Genomic DNA, 20,918 nt, shown 5'->3' with positions numbered 1-20,918 from the left:
ATGCATCCCTGTCATGATTCTGCTTTGGAACCAGCCAACTATGGAGTGAAACCTCTAAAATCATGAGCTAAAATAAATCTTTCCTCCTCTCAGTCACGTATGTCACATATTCTGTCCCAGCAGTGAAACGCTGACCAATAGAGCCATCTACATTTGAAAATGACATTTTGGTGGTTAGTTTCTCCTAGGCCATGAAGTTTCATGGCCGGGCCAAGTGGCCACTCAGCATACCACAATAGTAGTTCCTGAAAAGGATCCAATTAATTTTGCAGTTGACTGTTTAGCAAAGCATATAATTTGTCTTCTGACAATCACTTAAGAGAATTTATGATAGTGAGAAAAACTTATGAAGAAAAATGGGGTGCAAGACCACGGCATCTCTTAGGACATACTTCCTACTTCAGACTTAAGATTTTGAAAACCACCAACATGTCAAGGAGGGTTTAGGAGGCCACTCGGAGGTAAATTCTGGTTAAAACTGTATTTGTATAACTCGGGAAAGCAATATTAGTCATGTGCTTAGTGTCTTGTTTTAACTGGAACTTTTCCATACATTCCAACTGTCCTGTTTATGAGGCACACTCCCTTTCTATAAAAGCCAAACTATTCCCCGGTTTCCTACTCTGTTGATCTAAACAATATTTTCAATTTAGCATGCTACATTGAAAGAGTTCCAGGGTTCTTCCTATTTTTCTCTCCAACTCCTGGCAGGTATAAATTTCCCTTCTCCCATTTAAAAAAAAATGCACACTATTTCTCAAGTAAAAAATTGAAATGCCTTTGTAAAGTAGGTTTTTTTTTTTAAAGCCTTGTAACAGGAGAGATGCATTTTTAAAGTGTATATTTTAAACCTGATGTCACATTACAGGTGTGCTTTTGATTAGATCAGCAAAACAACATCCTAAATCATAAAGAATTTAGTTTTAAGAAACATAATTATGTGAAGCTCAAAGTGAATTTTAGTCCACCCAGAATTTGGTTTGGCTCACCTTACATTTTAAAGTTCAAACAAGTCTCAAAAACTGGACCATCATTTAAAATTTCAAATCCATATAATACTAGGTTAAAATTAAGGAAAATAAAATTAGTTATCATGTGACTAATCCCTCTACAAAGCTCTGCTTTTCCTCTGAAGAAAGCACTACTATGGCCCATTTTTTGGATGGGGAACTGAACCCTGTTATCTGCAAGGCACAGAACCAGTAAGTACTGGGACCAAATTGAGCTCAGCTTTGATAACAGAGCCTTTGTGATCACCTTCCGACCCAGTATAGAGAAAAACATAAAGGCAATTATTCCAAAGCATGACCAAAGCCCCTTGGTATTACTATAATTAGTCCACAGGTAATGACTCAATAGTAATTCCCATGTGTCTCAATGTAATTATTTAAGTAATGTTCCATTAGTTTTCCTATCATCGCTGCTAAGGTAATCTCATTTTCCCACTGAACAAGTGAGGATTTTAGATTTTCCTCAGTAGGATTATTTTGTACCCCCAGTGTCAAAGACCTCCCTAAGTATCTCAGTGCCTTTTATTTCTATAAACTATAAATAGGGAAACTCTTAAGTTTTAGCAAGAAAGTCCTGGCCTGAACCTCTCTCTTCCCTGGTGCATGAATCAGATTGGCTGGCACTTGTTCAGCATGGAGGAGAGAGGCTCCTTTTACAACTGTGTTTCCCCAATCTCTTGCCAGGGCACAGCTCTGAGCTGCATGGTAATTAGGCAGAAACACATGAAATGGTGTTCACAGTTGCTGTCTCCATTTGCGAATTTCCAGCTCTGCCCTGGAAGTCAAATCTGGGACAGGGAAGAAGGCAACTTGTTCTTGTCCTAATCCTGCTATTTATCTGACCTTGGCTTCATAGTTTAACTCTACTCAGGCTTTACTTCCTTGCTGTTGAGGTAGGGAAACTGCTTCAATTCACCATGTTGTGTGAAAGCCTTTTAAATAGTAGTAGTTGAGAGTGGGGATGCATAACTGTATACCAGCATTCTGGGAGGCTGAAGCAGAAGGGCCATAAATTTCAGAACAGTATGGGCAGCACTGCGAGTCCCTGTCTCAAAATATAAAAAATAGGTTGGAGACGTAGCCTAGTGTGAAGTGCTCTCCATGCTAAAAAAAAAATTCCCAGTAGAGTATAAATCAAAATGACATCATTGGTGGAGAACATTTGTTATATTATAGTATCTATAGTTCTGTTCATTTATGAGACTGTCTCCAGATAAGATTTATAATAAAAATATTAAAACCACCCAAATCACTGTATTTTAGATAGAATGGCTGCCCATGATGCACAGTAATTATTTACCGTTTCATGGTTAAAATTGTTGGTGAAGAGACACAACCAAAGTTTTGGGGGACAGAAGGGTTCTGCATGTTGATTGCAGCAGTAATTTCCCAGGTCCATCGATCTGTCAAACCTGTGCACTGAAAATTTCAGTGGTTGTAGGTTGGTGATTAAATTATAATCAAAAATTTATAAAAGACTGACATTGTAAATCAATTTGGATGTTGTATTATTAGGGTAACTAGTGCATAATGAAAAAATATATTTTTCCTGAGAGTATGTTGAAAAACTTTATATTACATTATATGATTTTTAGGAAGCAAGCCAGTGATACATTTATGTTGTCTTTTGACTTACAGATCACTTAGTGGATAAAGTTATCAGTACATAATATTTGACTGACTTACATGACTTCTATGTAGAGTTGAGTGGTAACTTATTCTAACACTCCTTCAAATAGGTTAATCTCAGTTGATGAAATGATAAAAATATCTTCAAATATTAAAAAATGTCTTTACTCCACTTGGAATTTCTTGCAAACTCTCAGCAGTGTGAAAAACTGATTGGAACATGTTATGATACCAATGTAAGATTATCTCTATAATTTGTTCTATTATCACTAATAATACTAATGCAGTTTAAACTAAAAGTTAATAATATATTTTTACTCTGTTCTCAAAAATAAATTGTTTGTGTTTTCAATGCCAAAGATGATTCTAAATATTTGTGCCCTTTTAAAAATTTCTTCAGGGGCTCAGGCAAAAGAAGACTCTAAATTATAGTAAAAAAATTTTAATCTAGCCATCTTATGGATATTTAACCCTTGATAACCCCTGAAATATTTTAAACTCCTTCAGTTAATATTTGTTGAACTTAATTTTATTGGCAAGAATTTTACATGTAGCAGTAGAATTGTTATATTTAGGAAATTTAATCTTGATGCTAGTAAAGGCCATACTGCTCTTTAAAATTCTTGTGCCTTTGTCTGCATATTTTCCCAAATAGTCTAGTTAATATTTCTCCTTTGTCATAACTCAGCTTCATCCAGATTTCATCATTTTTTTTTTTTTTTTGGAGATTTAAAGGGGGTTAAACAGTTCTCTTTGCTCTCACTGGCTACTTGTAGGATTCTACCTCAACCCCACCTTCCAACATGTATCAATGTCTATTCTTTCCAGTTCACAGCTCTGATTTACAAAGCCTCTGCCTATCCTTGTTTCCATAACCAGGCACTCTTTAAAATTTTGTAGTGTACTCATCACTTTGCTCAGGGTTTTCCTGTTTCACTCAATCACTTTTGCACCTTTCTGCCTCCACCATGGACAGAGGCAACAGAAATCTCAAGGGCAGCAACTTCAGTGCACGTCCTGGGGGCTGTATGAGGACCACTGGAAGGGTTCTCGGCTCAAAAACCAAGAGTAGCAGGATAAATGACAAATTCAAAGCAGCCAGAGGATGTGACAGAAGGAAGGCTACTAAACCAAGAATTCTAAAACACAGAGTTGAAAGTAAACAGAAATAGGCAGGACCAAGTTCTGGGATACATGCTAACCAACAGTGAGATCCTTGGATCTGACGCTGCCCTGGGGTGCACTGATAAGCCTACTAGGAACTGAATCCTCTCAAATTTCTTTTTCCCTTCCCCTAGTTCCAAAATCCTGCTTCTATTCACTCTTGCTGACTTTCCTTCAGTTGATTTCTCACATTTATTATTCTAATTCTATCTTCCTAAACTCCTAAGCATAGTCTTACCAGGTCTTTCTTTTTTGTGGTGCTGAAGATTGAACTCAAGGCATGTTAAAGTATATCCCCAGCCTTTTTGAATTTTATTTTTATTTTGAGATAGGGTGTCACTTAAGATATAACCCTCATCTTACCTATATATTACAAGCAATATGTAAATTGCTTTCTTTTCAACTCAAAATAGTCTTTGTTCTCCTTTTACAAAAAGAACAGTTCTCCTCCCTGCCCAGATCATTTCCTCTACGTGTTTAGTGAATTGCTGATTCAAAGCCAGACAATAATTTCCTAATTATATTTAGCAACTAGCATTTAGCAATATTTAAATACCCTCTGCCTTTGACGGTGTTTGGGCACTCTCTGACTTTTTCCACGTTCATCCACTTCTCTTTTTATGTCTTTGTCTATTTTGACATCTCTCTCTCTCTCTCCACTCATCTCTGTGAGGCTCAGTAAACTAACAAGACTCTACGACTCAACCTCCTCACACATGCCACCAAATTAGTTTCTTCAGTTTCAAACTCTCACCCAAGATCCTGCCTTGGATTTTTAACAACCTGCTGGACATCCCTTTGAGAGTCCAAATGCATCCTCCAAATCACAAGTCTCAAATAAATGTCATGCTCTTCTTAAATTGAATGACCTATTTCTGTTAAGTCCATTATTTCCTTTCTTATTCTAATTGAAATCTTTGTGGTGAGCCTGATACCATCCCTCTACCACAGATCCCAAAACCTATTAGTCATCAAGATTCTGTTACTTCAGTATCTCTAGTGTTCCTGTCCCCTCTTTTCATTAACATTGATTCCATCCTAGTTCAGACGTTCATCATTTGTTGGCTAACAATTTTCTCCGTCTCTTAAAAATCAGCATTCGCCACTAAAAATTCTTTAATACAGTGTCGTCAGATCCATTTCCTCAAACAACATGACCACATTACTACCCTATTGAATAATCAGAGAGAGAGAGAGAGCGAAAGAAAGAAAATATCAGACAAACAAAACTAAAAAATCTTGGGTGACTTCTCACTATGTAAGTTGTAGGAAAATTTTTAGTCGTTTCCACCTTCCATCACAAACTATGCTGCTAATTTGTTAACAACATACTGTAACTTACTGATCAGTGCTCTAGGATCCGGGAAGTTTAACATCAAGGTGCCAACAGACTGGATACCCGGTGAGGACCTTCATAAGAGTTGGTATCTTTTTGCTGTTTCCTCACGTGGACAGAAGGGGCAAATGAGCTTCTCTGGACACGAACAGCATTCGCAAGGGTTCTGCCTTTGTGATCTAATCATCTGTAAATCCTCCACCTCTTAATACTGTCGTATTGAGTATTAGATTTGAATGCTTATATTTTGGAGGTGCACAGCATTCAGACCATAGCATAATGTTCTTAGAAATCTACTTCTAACTCTGCAGCTATTGCTTTCACTTTTACCCAGTGCCCCTTGTGATGGCTATTATTCCTCTCTGCTTGCAGAGCCATCCTGTGTGTGGCCAGGTGTTGCTGTGTTGCCAGACACTAATGTCACTTATACAGTGTCTCTGACCTCCCTTTAGGAACATTTGATTTCTTCACTTTCTAATCCTTATAGAATTTGTATTGGAATCCTCGTGTTCTGCATAGTCATCTTGATGACCATTAATTATTTGTTTTGCTTCTTTACTTAGTCATATGTGTATAATTCATATAATATAAATATATAAATATAATTATCAAGAATCAAGTTTCTGAATGGGGAGAGAACATTAGATCTTTTGTCCTTTTGTTCCATAACTTTTATGTGCACATTGTTGTCATTTTGAAAAAAAAATTATTAAATGATTTAAGTGGAAATTGTAGAATCTCCCAGAGTGTAATATGGGTTTAATCACCTCCTTTGAAGTGAAAGATGCGAAAGAAGCCATCCTGTTCATATTTCCCTCCTTGAGGCCTAGGCACTTGGCTCTGATGTCAGCTTCTCAGGGGTGGCTTCCCAACCCCTCCTTCTCCCGCACACCTCATCCCCATCTGAATTTGTTTTTCTTGGTAAAAAAGATACTAAACAAAGCACTTTCTTACCATGCTATGCATTCTATCTCTTTATTTTGTTTGTTGTCATTAGAAAGCGAGCTCTAATACAGCAGATTTTTTTGTCCATTTTGTTCACTGTGATCTCAGGGCTTAAAGAACTATCAGAATATATTTGTTGACTGAAAGGATGAATGGCTGTCTCCTCTGCATTGACCAACACGCCCTATGTGGGAACGTACATACTCTCTCACCCAGTGTGTTTATTTCTGTGTCATTCATGTAACTTTCTCCCACTTGTGGCCCTTTCTCTAGGTCAACTCAGAGAGAGAGAGAGAGAGAGACAGACAGACAGACAGAAAGACAGACAGACAGAGATTTTTCTGCAGACGGTCATTAAATTTTGCTTCTTTGGTATCCGCACTCTACACATTTGATAAATTAACCCTCATATTTCTGTTCTTTCTGCCTATACACACACAACTCCAATTTCTAATAATGGCTAACAGGAACATGAGTAATTATGTGTGTCACTACAGTGCAGAATATACAGCCTGGATTCTACTTTTTTATGGTGTTTCTCATAACAATCTCTAGGAATATACTATGTGTAGAAATGTGGGCCATGTGCATTATAAAGCTGTGGTAGGTGGAGCCTTCCATTAACCAGACCTCTATACCCCATGAAAGAAGAGGAAAAACTAAAAGCAAATATTAATATTTATAAAAGATTCTGAGGCTCTGTCTTGCATCAGGACATACTTACCCTATAGCCGATCTGCCTGGGCAGTCCAAAGCCTGATAGCACTGGTGGCCAAAACTCCAGCCTGTACCACTATCTGAAAACTGTGTGCTCACCCTTCTGCAGATGCAGTCATCCTGGCTATAGGAAATCTTTTTCTTTGTTCCTAAAGTAGCTATTCCAATGCCACATATGCTGAATAAGTGATCAGGCAATATTTTCTGACTTAATGATTAAATGGCAACCATGAGACCTTGCAAATCCAATCAAATAACTGTGAGGTTTTTCTCAAATATCAGAAAAAATTTAAATGACTTACTTTACAAGGTAAGAAAATGTACATCCATGTATTAAAAGATTTGCAAAAGAAACAATCAGAACTTGTATGATCATAGAATTTAATTAATTAAAATACCTTTCACATGTGCTCAAAGTTTTACTATGACTACTTTTCATCTTCTCGTGGGCAGCTCTGTTAGTATTATTAAAAGGTGCCGAATTAAAAGAAAGAGATGGGAAAAGATTTAATGATATGAGTAACATCATTTGGAAGTAGGGAGCAGAAAACAGAATTTCCTAAGGAATACTGGAGTTGTGATAATTTGGATGATGTTTTCCTATCCATGAAATTTTTGGTAGTTCTCATATACATGCTGTTAAGTCATGACATTGTGCAGGGTCTTAGGGATATGAAAGCTGTCTGTATAAAGTTTAGGTAGCAACAGAACAATCTGACATAAGCAGAGCTTTGAGAAGTGTGCCATGAAAAGGAGCAGGCAGGGTACTATGGCGTCAGAGGATAGGAACGTGTCACCTCAAGGGAAGGCAGGGAGGGCCAGAGAAAAATTCCTTGGAGAATTTCCTGGGTGCTTTTATTGCACCTTTTATTACACTGGTTCCATTTTAATATTGCTGGACCCTGTTCTTTCTGGCTTGCACTATGTACTATCTGCTAAAAATCACAGCATATTGTTGGGATGCTTTTGAGATTCGACACATTCAGCCAGATCAGTGATAACTGGTCAAACAGTAGTAGCATGTTCAGAGACATGAAATCATTCCCCCATATCCTGCATCCCAGGTCTAATCTTCAGCTCTGAGACCCTTTCAATCCCAACTCAGTTTCCACTTAGACCTCATCTGTGTCTTGTTTCCCAACACTTAACAGCTCCTTTCAATTTCAACCCAAGCTAGATACCCAAAGCTACCTTTAAAGCTACACAACCAAATACTATTTAAAAGGACAACATGGAGAAAATTCCCTGACCAAGACTTCTCTTCATTTGTCCAACCCATGTTGCATTACAGATGCATTGGTCCATGCAAAGAAGGTTCAGATTATCTACTCCTTCTGGTCTGAAAGGCATCTGCTCAGTTTCCAAATGAGGAAAAAGTAAACCTCAGACTTGGTGTTTCTAGGCTTCTGTGCTCTCACAAGCAGCATAGTTGCCTATGGGCACTGATTTCTCCACTACTGGACAAACATGAAGCCCCCAAATTCTACCATACTTCACAAGTGAATGCTAGTGGTTTTGAAAAGAAATGGTTAAAGGGTTAAAAGGCCTTTTGCTAGATATGCTATCCATGTATTGTGATGGATAATGCCTTCTTAGATTCTGGAATTTCTTACCAGCCTCTCATTATTTATGCTCTAATCTCTTATGACATTCTGGATGGAGGAGATTGTGTCCTGTGCCTCTTCTGTATAGCATCCTCAAAGCTTTAAAATGACGAACTTACACTATTGATAGAATTTAAATTCTTCCCAGGAATGTCAGGTGTAAGACTAACATCATGCTGGTGAAGTGCTCATCCAAAAGATGAGGTAATTCAGTATTTCTTGAAATTCTTCAGGGCAGATTCCTGCTTGTCAAGAAAGCCCCTTTAATGAACAGCCTCAAATGGATTGACCATCTAGTCGGTCTCTTCTGCCACAATGGCAGCTTTACAGAATTTGAAGTCTGAACTAAATCTGATATATTTTATGGCTGATTGTTCCTTCATAGAGGCCTAGAAGTATCCAGTATGGACAAAGAGCCAAAAATACCTGCATTCCAACCATGGGAGTTTTTGTGGAAAAAATGAATCCAAAGGAATTACAATTTTCTACTATAGGAGAAAAAAAATACCCTGCCACCTGGGCAGAATTTAAAAATGTATCCATGAAAGACAGTGTAACTTCCAGTGATAATTCTACCTGATCAAGTGTTTCTACTCTGCCAAAGAGTTCAGTCAGAAGCAAGAGATCTCTTTTTTGTGACTTTAAAATTAATGCATCTCTGAGAGGCAAAATTTCTCCCCAAAGATCAATGTCTGATTTTTTTATTAACCAATCAATACGTCAGTCTCTGCCCCTCTAAATCTGTCACCAGTCGATTTAGTCTTAGATAGTTATGTTGCCATCCATGTAGACAAGGGTTGGCCATGGTGATATACACACATTAATATCATATGCACTTGATGAGGAGTGAAGAACCTCACTCTCTGGCTGCTTACAGCAGGACACAGACAATGCCAGCACCTCTCTCCTCTTCTTCCACCCCTTCATAAGCCCTTCAGACGTCACAGTGCACCAGGTGGTCTTGGATTCTTCACAAGTGATCCTCCAAACTAAGGGCTGGTACTAACAACATTTAATGCTTGCATTTCTATTACCAAACTCAAAGGTCTCACTCTGACTTTAGATGTTGTCCTTCACTTCAGGGTTCTCATTCTAGCTGCTTGTAATCAAAATGCTCATCACAAGGGACTTATCCACCAAAACTCAGGATGCCTGAAACTCTGACTTCCTTCTTTAATGTTTGGTTGTTTTAAATGTATCACCTTTCAGGTCAATCTCATTGGCACTTAGGCTCTATCATTTCTAGAGTTCTGTTTTGCAAATTATGACCCAGTTGTGTTTAATTTTCTATGAATATTCAAACCAAACACACAAAAAGACAATGGAGGAATACCTTAGGAAGTGTTTTGTACTAATAAAGAGAGACCAGTTCAGTCATGGTCAGTTTTCTGCCAACAATACCCTTTGCCACAATGATTTCTTTGTTTCCAACTAGAACAGCCAGTTCTGCAGCAATTCCTGGCTACCTCATAACTTTCTTGCATTCTTTGTTCTGCTGCAGTCAATGAATACCTTACATGACTAGGCACAGCCATCCAGGTCTTTTAGCTCCTCTCCAGAGGCAATTAGAAAAGACATCCTAGTTTGGCACTCTTTAAGGTACATTTTCTCAACACTGTTCTTGTAAAGAAATTTTGAATTTTCAAAATTATTTTCTTTGCTTGACCTCCAAATATGCTAAAGTTTCTTTATTGCATAGTGCTAATTCCTCAGTACCTGGGAATAAGGCTTTCCACACAGATGCTTTTTCTATTTAGTTTCTGTGATAGTTATTAAAGAATTATACTAGATGTATGCCTCTTACTGAAATCAGGACCACTGCCTGTACCTGGGAAAAATATTTGTGATTCAATTCCAAAGAAAGCACCTTGGAACTACACACACATGTGAGGCAATAGTACTTTTACCTGCAGTTGCATTCAGCTCAGGCGTACGAGTGGAGGTTCAGTTCAAAGCTCTGCCAAATATCAAAATATCACTGGTCCAATTCCAGTGCACATCTCCTACATCCAATAAGACATAACACAGCTCTTCAGAGCTCAAATATTTCTAGTGACCCATACTTCTGTCTTCATTACCAGTCTTCTCCTCACTTCCAAACTCAGTCTCTTCCAAGAACTTTGGCTTGAATTAGCCCTTGACAGCTACTCTTATTTCATACTTGGGACTATCTAGGGACCGTGGTTTTGGCAAGTCCCTAGAATAATCAAACTGCACTACTTATCTGGAATGGCAATAGACTCTGTCTTTGATAAAAATAACAGTATTCATCAGTTAAAAGAAGATAAAACAACGAGATGCCTTAAAAAGAAAGGTAATCTTGTCTAAAACTACTATAATAATGATAAGTGACTGATTCCTCACATCACCATAAAGACCACTTTTTCAGTCCTTCTATGGTGTTTTAAAATATGAACTTTTACTACTTTAAAAAGCAGCTCTCAAAATAAAAGCATCTTTTAACATCATTTTAAGATTATATATCTGATAAGATCACTATAATTTGACATTGTAATTTTAATTTAATTAACTTAATTTTATTTCCTAAACTATTTTTAGTTGGAGACATTTCAAAATAACATAGAGAAGATAATTTTGATGCATCTGTTTAGCATTACAATTTCTTATTAAGAACTGAGCTCTGCACTTTGTTGAAAGGTGGAATCGTTTTTATTAAATATTAAAATCCCAATGAAAACCACTTTGACTTTCATTAGTTTTCCTTGGTGTATAACTTTTACTAACTTACTGACTGTGAAAGTGAAAAATGGTCACATTAAGACTGATTTAAAATTGAAAAAATAGTGCTTTTTCTCCACGAAGGCGAGAGTAGTGTTTTTCTACATATTCTACATATTCATTCACTTATAGATATTAAATAAAAGTCACCTAAATAATTTAATCAAATTAAGCTCAATCATGTCAGCACAATGCTCTTTCCTGTGGCAAGTTTTATTTTTTTAAATTTTATTTTTTATTTATTTTTGGTACTGGGGATCGAACTCTCGACCTCATACTTGCCAGTCAGGCACTTACACAACCAAGCTAAATCTCCAGCCATGACAAATATTAAATCATTATCAAGAAATAAAAAGTAAAAGCTAATTTAACTCTCCGGATAACACTGCAAGAGAGCAGAATTCAGTGTAATATGTACGCACATTGAAGTTAGCAAAAGGTATGTAGCTATAGAAATACAACCTTGATTTGAGGCAGTTCTTCCATGAAATGGTACCTGAAGCTCTCACTGTTTGTCTCCTCTAATGCTTCCCCACCTCCATATTAAATCAGTGGAGGAGTCTTTTCTAACTTCATCAGGGCCCAAGGCAAGAATCAAAACAGCATTGGGTATAACACAATGAAATACTGAAGCTACAAGCTAGACTAAGAAATCATTGAGTAAATTCAGCCTTCCTTCTTTGATAAATACGTATTTGTAATGTCCCACAAAGCTATATCTGAATTTCAGATTTCCAACACTTTAGATTTCTGGCTGGGAACGTGGCAATGTGTGAAGCATCTGCCCTTCAGACTATGATCTGCTTCCGTCCTCCCACCTCTGGCTTTCTCTCTGCTCTTTACCTGTATAGACGCTCCTGTCTATGTCTGACTTCTGTTTACTTCTCTGGCATTGCCTGCTCTTGGCTACCTTTGGTTGGGATCTGGGATATGGGTGGGATGATTTGTCCACACAAGGAAGGCTCGGTAAGTAGCTTGGAGCTGGTGGACATGAAATTCTGGAGAAGACCTAGAAGAGGCTGACAGACTCTAAATGAACATATCATATGGATGCCTTCACATCTGGTTAGGACCATGACTATGATTAAAAAAAGGCAACGACTGGACTTTCCAAGGTTAGGATAGGCGCCCCTTTCACTCTTAGAAAGAAATCTATAATGGCACTAAGACTCTGAGTTCAACCAACACAAGTCTGAATGCAGATTTCTATTACTCAAAAGTAACAGAGACCTTAAAGAAGTTATTTAATGTTTCTAATTAGTTTGTTTATTTATAAAGACAGAATAACAGTACATAACTCAAAAGTTTGTAGTAGTAGAGGGTATACTGTAGTTTTATATCATGCATCTAATAGGGTTCCTGGTATATAAAAATTCTCTATAAATTTTAACTGTTTTTATTTTTACTTAGCACTTAGTATATACTATAGCTGTAGGAGCTTTTAGAAAGTCCAAACGTATAATGTTTAAATGAGTTTGAATAGTTTGTCCTTTATTACTTTTTTGGTATTTGGATAAAATGCATACAAATTCTAGTTTGTGTATTCAAAATATGAATCAGTTTTAAAATTAATACTGAAGGTAAATGATCAACATTGTTTTTCACACTTATTTACCAACAATGAAAATACTTGGTACAGAAATCTTGAAAGCAGGAAAAAAAAACCCTCATTAAAAGTGAATGTTCAAGAATAAAAAGTGTCAGAGTTTTATCTTTGCTAAAGATTTGCCTGGAAGGTCAAGAGACTGCTTGTTGGAGTTAGACTGAAGAAGAAGAAATAAATGATGTTCTTCTTCATTTTTTAATAGTGCAATTCATTTTTAAAACAGAACTTTATTTCTTTGAATTCAAACTCTCGTAAGGATTAGAAATCATTAGGGCTTATTCCCTTTATCTGCCCAGTTTTAAACAGTTCATTACTGTCTTCATATCAATCATAAAGTCATTTATTCCAAATGATTTACCAGGACCTTTTGTGTGCCAGTCACTGTAGACACACAACAATCAACACAAGTCATCCCTCACTGATTTCCACAGGTAGGTAAGGAGAGGGAATCCACATAAGGCACAGGGCACTGGACACACAGTGCTCTGGGAGGGAGGGACTCACAGGTTGCTCTGAGGAGCCAGAGGACAATGGAGGAGGGCGAAAGCATGGACAAAGTTTTGAAATGACACAGATTGCTTGGCAACCTCACATAGTCAAAGATAAGCCAGACTTTCCCTACCTGCCGGCATTGTATTGTTATTGGGGACAGAGTTGAGAAACCATTGTGTACAAAGCTTGATGTCAAGAAACTTGTAAAGAATCTCCATTTTACTGGGATCATCTTATCCAGTGACACTCTTTTATTCATTACAGATATCAGTTTGCAAATCCTAACATTTATCTCTCTTCTGCTCCCTTTTTCCAAGTAAGATTGTGAGATGCCTTAAGTAGACCATATAAACAAAAATGTTATAGAAGTTTAATGTCATCTTATTAGTCTATTTGGTCATTATACATATAATAAGGCCTGTCCTCAGTCACTTCAGTCACAGGGTTTTATTTTTTCTTCTTTTTACCCTACATCCAGAATCACATATGCATATGTGTGTGCACTTTTCTCCTGGATTAGAATGCAAGCCTCGTGAGAGCAGGATTTATTCTGTGCTGTGTCCCCAGCACTTACAACATAATCTTTGAAGTCAGCTTCAAACCACTGCCTTAAGAAGTGCAGCAGTACGTGCAAATACTTAATACCTAAGAAAATGCCTAATTTAGTAAAAATGTGTGGAGTAAAAATAAAATGAACATGTGTCTTTGTTACTTTTCTCTCGTACTTGAGATAAAACATCTGACACCCAAAATTAGGGAAGGGAAGATTTATTTCTTATAATTTTGGGGGTTTCAGTCCATACTCAGTTGCATGGTGGGGCCCCCTTTCATGGTCACTGCAAACAGCAAGTGCAAACTATGCAAAAGAGAAAGATAGGCCTTCTTCGTGCTTTATGGGGCTCCACCCCTGGGCGGATGTAGCACTCAAACCACCACTCTGAGTGCTGGACAACAAACCAATCACAAACACTGGATTTGGCTGTGTCCATGATTCTATGAAGCATGTGGTGGTGGTGGTGGGGCATCTGAACATAAACCATAACAACATGTTAAGCAACATGGAACTTCAAGCTCTAACAGATTTGCTCCAAGCAGTTAGAAATATAGCCCTATGCTGATCAATGGCCTGACTATGACATGAATTTATTGCTCTGAGCACTTCTGATTGGTTACTTAGCTTAGCTGGTCAGTTTCTTTTGCCTTTTCTATCTTACATCACAAATCATACACACCTATGACATATTGGGAATCTAGTATATTACAGGAAGTTAGAGTTTGAAGTTGCTTTTCATAAAACCACGTATTTTCATTCCCTTTCTTATGAAAATATGAAGCTTTCCATAATGAGGTGAGCTAAGGGTGTCTGGAAGCCTCTATAGGAGGGATGCTTTCACCATACCCATGGTTTAAGAATCTGAATCCTTTCCTTGGAGGTTGCTCTGCTTGGCAACAAGGATTTCACGTTAGCTACATTACAGGTGGGCTCCAGTGATCACAAGTGACACAAACGTGGCAAGGTCCTTAATCACCTGACAGCAATGCTGAATTCTGAAAATTCTTGAAGAAATTGTGAAGTAATATAAATGAATTCAAATCCTTTCTCTCCTACATACTAACTGCTTGTCACTGGGAAAAATGTTTACCTTCTCTGTGCTTCAGAGTCTTCATTTCTAAGACAACAATTATAATTTTGCTTCTCTTGTTACTGTAAATATTAAATCAATATATTAAATCATTTAGATAAATACAAAGCATAGAATGAGAGGTACCTAAATGTTTCTTAAATAATATAAGCATCTCACCTTCTCTCCTCCACTATACATAAAAGCCATACTTATGTGATATCTTTAGGATATAATTGGAAAAATTATAGTTTTATTTTTGAAAAATTATACTTTAAGAGATTAATGTCTATTTTAAAAGCTAAGTATTTAACCACTCACTTTAATCCAATTCAATATGGGCTAGCGTAGTTATATTTTTTTTTTTGGAATTTTTATTAATATATAATTTATAGAATATATTTCATATGTGATTGAAGGACATACATTGGACCTCACAGTCATCTGATGACAAAATAAATGCATACAATTGAACTACAAAAGGAACAAGAGTTCAGAGGACAGAACAGATTAAGCAAATACACTGAAGATTGGATACAAGGTTGTCAGTTTATTCAATGAACATGCAAAGACATCATGTAAAGAACATGTAAAGTTTGGCAAGGTAAGAGTTAAATATAGCATTAGTAACAGATTTTGGATGAGTTACTTACTTATGAGTCATGTCAAACCAACAAAAAGGACAGTAGTTCAATGATTGAAGATGCTATATAAATGGGCACTTTTAAAGAGGATACTGTCTGTGTGTGCCTTTACTTAGTAAGTATAATCATTACAAAGACTGCATTAAAGGCTGGTCATTTACTGCTCTTCAGGAAAACCTGATGGTGTCTACATAGGATCAGGGCCTATTAAAGTTTAAAGAACCTCGGGTCAGAACAGTACCCTCCGACATCTACTCAAGTGGTCCATAAAATGGCCTGGTGTGGGTTTCAAGGGGGTGGAATTTGAGAACAATGTGGGGAATTTACCACCAAAGTATTTACACCTGGGTATATCAAATTAAACTAATGGAAAGAGAAAAGGCTGTTGAGAACAAAGACCAGATTGCCTCAAAAACTGCATTTTCTACAAAGAAGGTTCATTTTAAAAAGAAGTACAAGGAATCTGGCAAAACAGTATAGTGTTTTTATACCAGGGCATGTCTCAGGTATCATTTAAAAAACCACAATTGAAACAAAAGCTCATTATCTTACTTATTTTTTGAATTGTCTTTTTTTGCCTGTACTTGATTCTATTTTAATTTTTTCCCTGTTTTTCTGAGCCATATTTCTTGACTTCTCTTGGCTTATTAAAATGGAATTAATTTTCTTTTAGTTTGTAATTATGTCAAAATTAGCTTGGCAGGAATATAAAGTCAAATAACTGCAAAACATAAACACTCACTTTTAAGAAAGATCAATTGGTGAATTATTGTGATTACTTTTTATATCGGGACAATCTTCCTACCTGTCACAATTTCATATGTGGCTCTAACATCTGAAAATATCTTATAGTTCTCATAGTTATTACAAAACAGAGGTTGTAGGAGTAATTTGGCTTTTATTAAATCTAAACAGACAAAAGAAAAACACACAGCCAAATTGGCATTATTATGGAAATTCCCTCACCTATGTTTATATTAAATAAAATGTTTTCTTTCTGGAAGAAGATGGTATTTTTTCTATTAAAATATAGCAGAACTTGATTTTTGAATTCATCTGTTTGTGTCAAAGAGAAAAAAATCAATGAAGACTTGTCTTGGAATGAACAAGGAACCAATCTAAAATTCTACAGACAATAAATCTGCTAATTTGCTTTTCTGTTTTTCAAAAAGCCCCTATTGGATGCTTTTTAAGTGGTTGGCATTTTTCTGCAAAGGGAACAAAGCACCTTCCCTCACAAGCTGTATTCCAGTTTTAGGGTTGGGCAGAAGAGAGGAAAGTAAATAAACCAGGGTTTGCTAAGGGCTATAAAACAAGGTGCAGAGCAAATGGCTAGATAGGGCTGACAGGGAAGACAGAGAAGCCCTCTCTGATAAGCTGGTATTTGAATAGGCACTGGAAAGAAATGAGGTCTAGGAGTAAGCAATATATCTCAGGGAAGAACATTCCAGGGATAAGGCACAGCACATTCAATACTTAAGATAGGATCATGCTTGGCACGTCCAGTACCCAGGATGGGTATTGCTACAACAAGATGAGAGAAGGAAGGAGCCTGTAGGCATGCGGTCAGCGGGGGTAGAAAGCTCACATAGGTTCTTACAGGCTATAGGACACCTTGGCCTTCAGTCTGAGCCAGATGAAAAGCTATGGATCAGCCTGAGTGTAGGAATGAAAGGTAGGTCTGGCTGTGCTGTGGAGTAGGAAGCCCTGAAGCAGACTTTCAAGAGTCTGGGCAAAAAATGGTGCTATGACCCAGAGCTGTGGCAGTGGAGATGGTGAACAATCTGCAATGTGAGGGGAAAAGAGGGATCAAGGGTGCACTACGGTGTTAGCGTAAGCTACTGGCAGACTGACTTGTCACTGAGCAAGATGATAAAAAGGAGGAAAAGAACAAGCTTTGGGCGAAAATTGGGAGACTGATTTTGAATGTATAAGGGTAAATTTTGTTTTGTCTTTTTCTTTTTTAACGGTACCAGGGATTGAACTCACCACCACACACTTGCAAGGCAGGTGCTTATGCCGCTGAGCTCAATCCCCAACCCCTATAAGGATAAATTTTGTGCCGAGGCACACTGGAGATGTCCAATAGGCAGCCTGCTGAATCTTCTGAAGATGAGATAAGAGGTAAAGACTGGAGATACTATCTGGCGGGTGTCACCATGGAAATGGTACTTAAAGGATAAGACTGGATTAGTCCATTTGAGGACTCTGTGTATATCAACAAGAGAAAATTGGGCCCCTCCTGTATTTGCAGTTTGGGAGATGAGGATGAGCCAACATTAGAGATGCTGAAGGAGATAAAACCAGGAAATTGTAGGAGAGGAAGTTAAAGGAAGAAGCATTTTCAAGGAGGGTAGAGTCCACAGCCTCAACTCACAGACCAATGAAGGTGAAATGGGATAACTGGGAACTTTAGATGTGGGAATGCAAGGTGTGGGGATGGTGAATACCCGGTGTGGGAATGAAAAAGTCTCCCGATCTGAGGGGAACTGTGGAGGGGACTTTAAAAGTGTGGCTGCAACAGACTCAAGGCAAGGTGAGGGCAAGAAAATGGGAAAAGCCTGGTGTGGATTACTTTGTTCAAGCACTCACAGCAACAGAAGAGTGAGAGATGTTGCACACATGTAAATATTTCTATAGCTAATTCAGGAGAAAGGAGAAATCTGACAGGGAAAGAAAATCCTTAAAACAATCTTTAGCAAGGTCAACCAGTTGTAATTTTACTGAACAGAGCAATCAACATTTGTTTGAGCAAGTAGATTTATTTGTACATTTCTTTTCCTTCATATACATGCATTCCAAAAAACGGTTACACAGGCATACCTTTAAGAAAAATATTTATATATAGAACCATGAAAGAGTAAAAGGCTGAAACCTCGTCTTTATCTTTTTCTGTCTCCTGTTCTTCAGTTCATCCTTTTAAAGTTAGGCCCTCACTCTTGAGATCTAAATTCCATTTAAAAGTTAATGTTTTGAGATTAATGACAATATATTACTTTCTCAATAGTGCTTAAATTTACTGAAATATCTTACAATAATGAAAACATGCGAGAGTTGCTCAAAATAACTTATTTGGAGAAGAGGATGCTTGGGGTGGGGAGGAGCTGGATTAAAGAAGCTGGTTTTGAGTTGATAATGAAGCTGGGTGATGAGTATATAGATGATTCCTTATGTCATTCTGTTTCTATATTTATATGAAAGTGTTCAGAATACAATGTTCCAAGTTAACAGAAATGCAGGGTCAATACTATGTTTAACCCAAAGGAATCCAGTAGGTGGTAAAATTTCAGATAACGTGGTAAATGATGGGGAGCTACATTAGGGCACAGCTTTCTTTTTCTTCGTGTTTTTCAAACTATATGAGCTACTTTGTTTTCATATACAGCCCAGGCAGAGGTGACTTTTTATTTGATTCTAAAATCACTTAGTAGCTTTCAGATAGAAATAATTTGGATGCTGTTTATGCAATTGATTTGGAAGACTGGAATTTTTAATGGAAGTTTGATCTCTTAAATATCTGATTGCTTTAGGTAAGCATGAAGAATTCTGAGAACACTTGTGCTATGAAATATGTTTTGAGGGAAAGTCATGAAAATCCAGTTGATTGCGATTTAAAAGAATGAATGCTTGATAGTTGGATGAACGAAAGATAAAATTTCATTGCAGGATTAGTTACTGTTTGTTTTTAAAAATGCAATTGTGATTTTGGAAATTTGTCTCATAATGCTATTAAATATCTATGTAGCAGAAGTTCTTAAATTTATTTCAAGTTAAGCAGATGTGCAAACAATCGAATTGCTACATAAACTCTTTAAATATTCACTAATAGGTATTCTTTGTTTCCTGGTTGCTCATTAACCAGTTTACAGCATTATCTCTAGTTTCTGTTAAGTTCCACCAGAGAAAGTTAAAAACTATGATAATTTTTTCCATATAAGAATCGTCAGATTTTATTCCTTATACCTTCCATTCACTATAAATTCATTCCTAAAAGTGTACCATGCATTTGAAACCTATAAATTCTATTTCAAAGGTTAAATCCAAATTATGTTGTCTTTGTATAGCTATGGTCTCTTTAGTATAGTTTTATTGCCCTCAACATTTTCTTGGTGTAAACTGCATACTGAACATGGGAATAAGATTTCTTTTGTAATTGATACCTAAATTTCTATTCTGATTTGAGCATCTAATTTGTACTGTAAAGGCATATAATTTGAGACTTGTAGCTATATCACAAAAGTACAACAGTTTACTCTGATCTCTAATTTTCTGAGTTGTACTGGCTATAATTTAAATTTTTTGCATGTTTTAACTGCCATGTAAAATCAGTATACATCAGAAAGCTTTGTACACTGACAGAGACCAGGAAAAAGATGTCTTGTTCTGATTTCAGAGCATTCCCTTTTCAGGTCTGCAGGTGCATGGGAACCCATTCATAATATTTGCTTAAAAAAGCTACAGTCACAGGAAAGAAATGCAGTGCTAACACAATAGAACTTTACTAATCTGTATAAGCACAATGAGTTTTAAAACATTATTATTATTAGCAAATTCTAGAGGCAAGTGGAACTTTCATTTGACTATGTGTCAGGGACAAAAATATACTTACTTTGTTCACCTAAGTTTTGGTTATTTTGCTAGTATGTGTTTACTAAATCTAGAAAAGCACTTGTTACTTATTGAAACAGGATGGAATTATGGTTGGTGGAAATTTTGCTGTCACAAATATATGTTCCATTTAAAAGATAATTGATAAAGAATGTTACTTTTTCCTTCACATTAAGTTTCACTTGTTTTGAAAACAATATGTAAGCCAAAATATAACCACAAGACAAAACAGTTACTCTAAGTGAACCCATTTCAGATAACTGGGTAAATCTCCCTGAAACATGTAACAGACAATTAAATAAGCAAAAACTAAATTAAGTCACCTGAGGTTTCCATTGTAAGCCTTTATTTGTAATACTATGACTTGTCTGTCTTAATAGATTCAGCAGAAAGCTGGCACATCAATTCAAAGCACACAAGCTAATGTTTGTGTCGAAATAATTGCAATCACTGAATAAGCTCTACTCCAGTCCGAGAAGTTAGATTAAAGCTCTCCATAGAGTTTAAGGGCTCTATGGTCAGAAAGAAGTAAAAAGTCTTTAAAAATTATATAGTAATAAGTCATTGTCCTTGGAAAACTAAATATTTGACCTACATGGAAATCCAATAGTAACTCAGTCCACTTACCTTGTTTTGTACTTTGTTAACACCTTACATTTCATAAAAATCAAACGACCCTCAATCCCTTCTCATTTACTATTTGAACTTAGCTTTGCGATGGGAGGGGAGGAAATACATATTATTATCCCATTTTACAGATGAGGACAACTAAGTTAACAGAGGTAACAACTCCAAATCAAGG

The 20,918-nt window shown here is 36.7% G+C and overlaps 1 protein-coding gene and 1 pseudogene across 4 annotated transcripts in view; both read right to left on the bottom strand.

The window, feature by feature from the left end:
- Itgb8 (integrin subunit beta 8) overlaps positions 1–20,918 on the bottom strand; it is an 88,133-nt gene that overhangs the window by 65,001 nt on the left and 2,214 nt on the right. The gene's annotated exons all lie outside the window — the stretch shown is intronic.
- Positions 1–20,918, bottom strand: part of LOC134473762 (protein C3orf33-like) — a 33,759-nt pseudogene extending 12,841 nt beyond the window's left edge.

This window comes from Cavia porcellus, unplaced genomic scaffold (genome assembly GCF_034190915.1).
Source record: "Cavia porcellus strain 051 isolate PalLab524CR breed Dunkin Hartley unplaced genomic scaffold, mCavPor4.1 scaffold_2, whole genome shotgun sequence".
Lineage (NCBI taxonomy): Eukaryota > Metazoa > Chordata > Mammalia > Rodentia > Caviidae > Cavia > Cavia porcellus.
The sequence above is the reverse complement of the archived record's forward strand: the minus strand, read 5'-3'. Positions and strand labels throughout refer to the sequence as shown.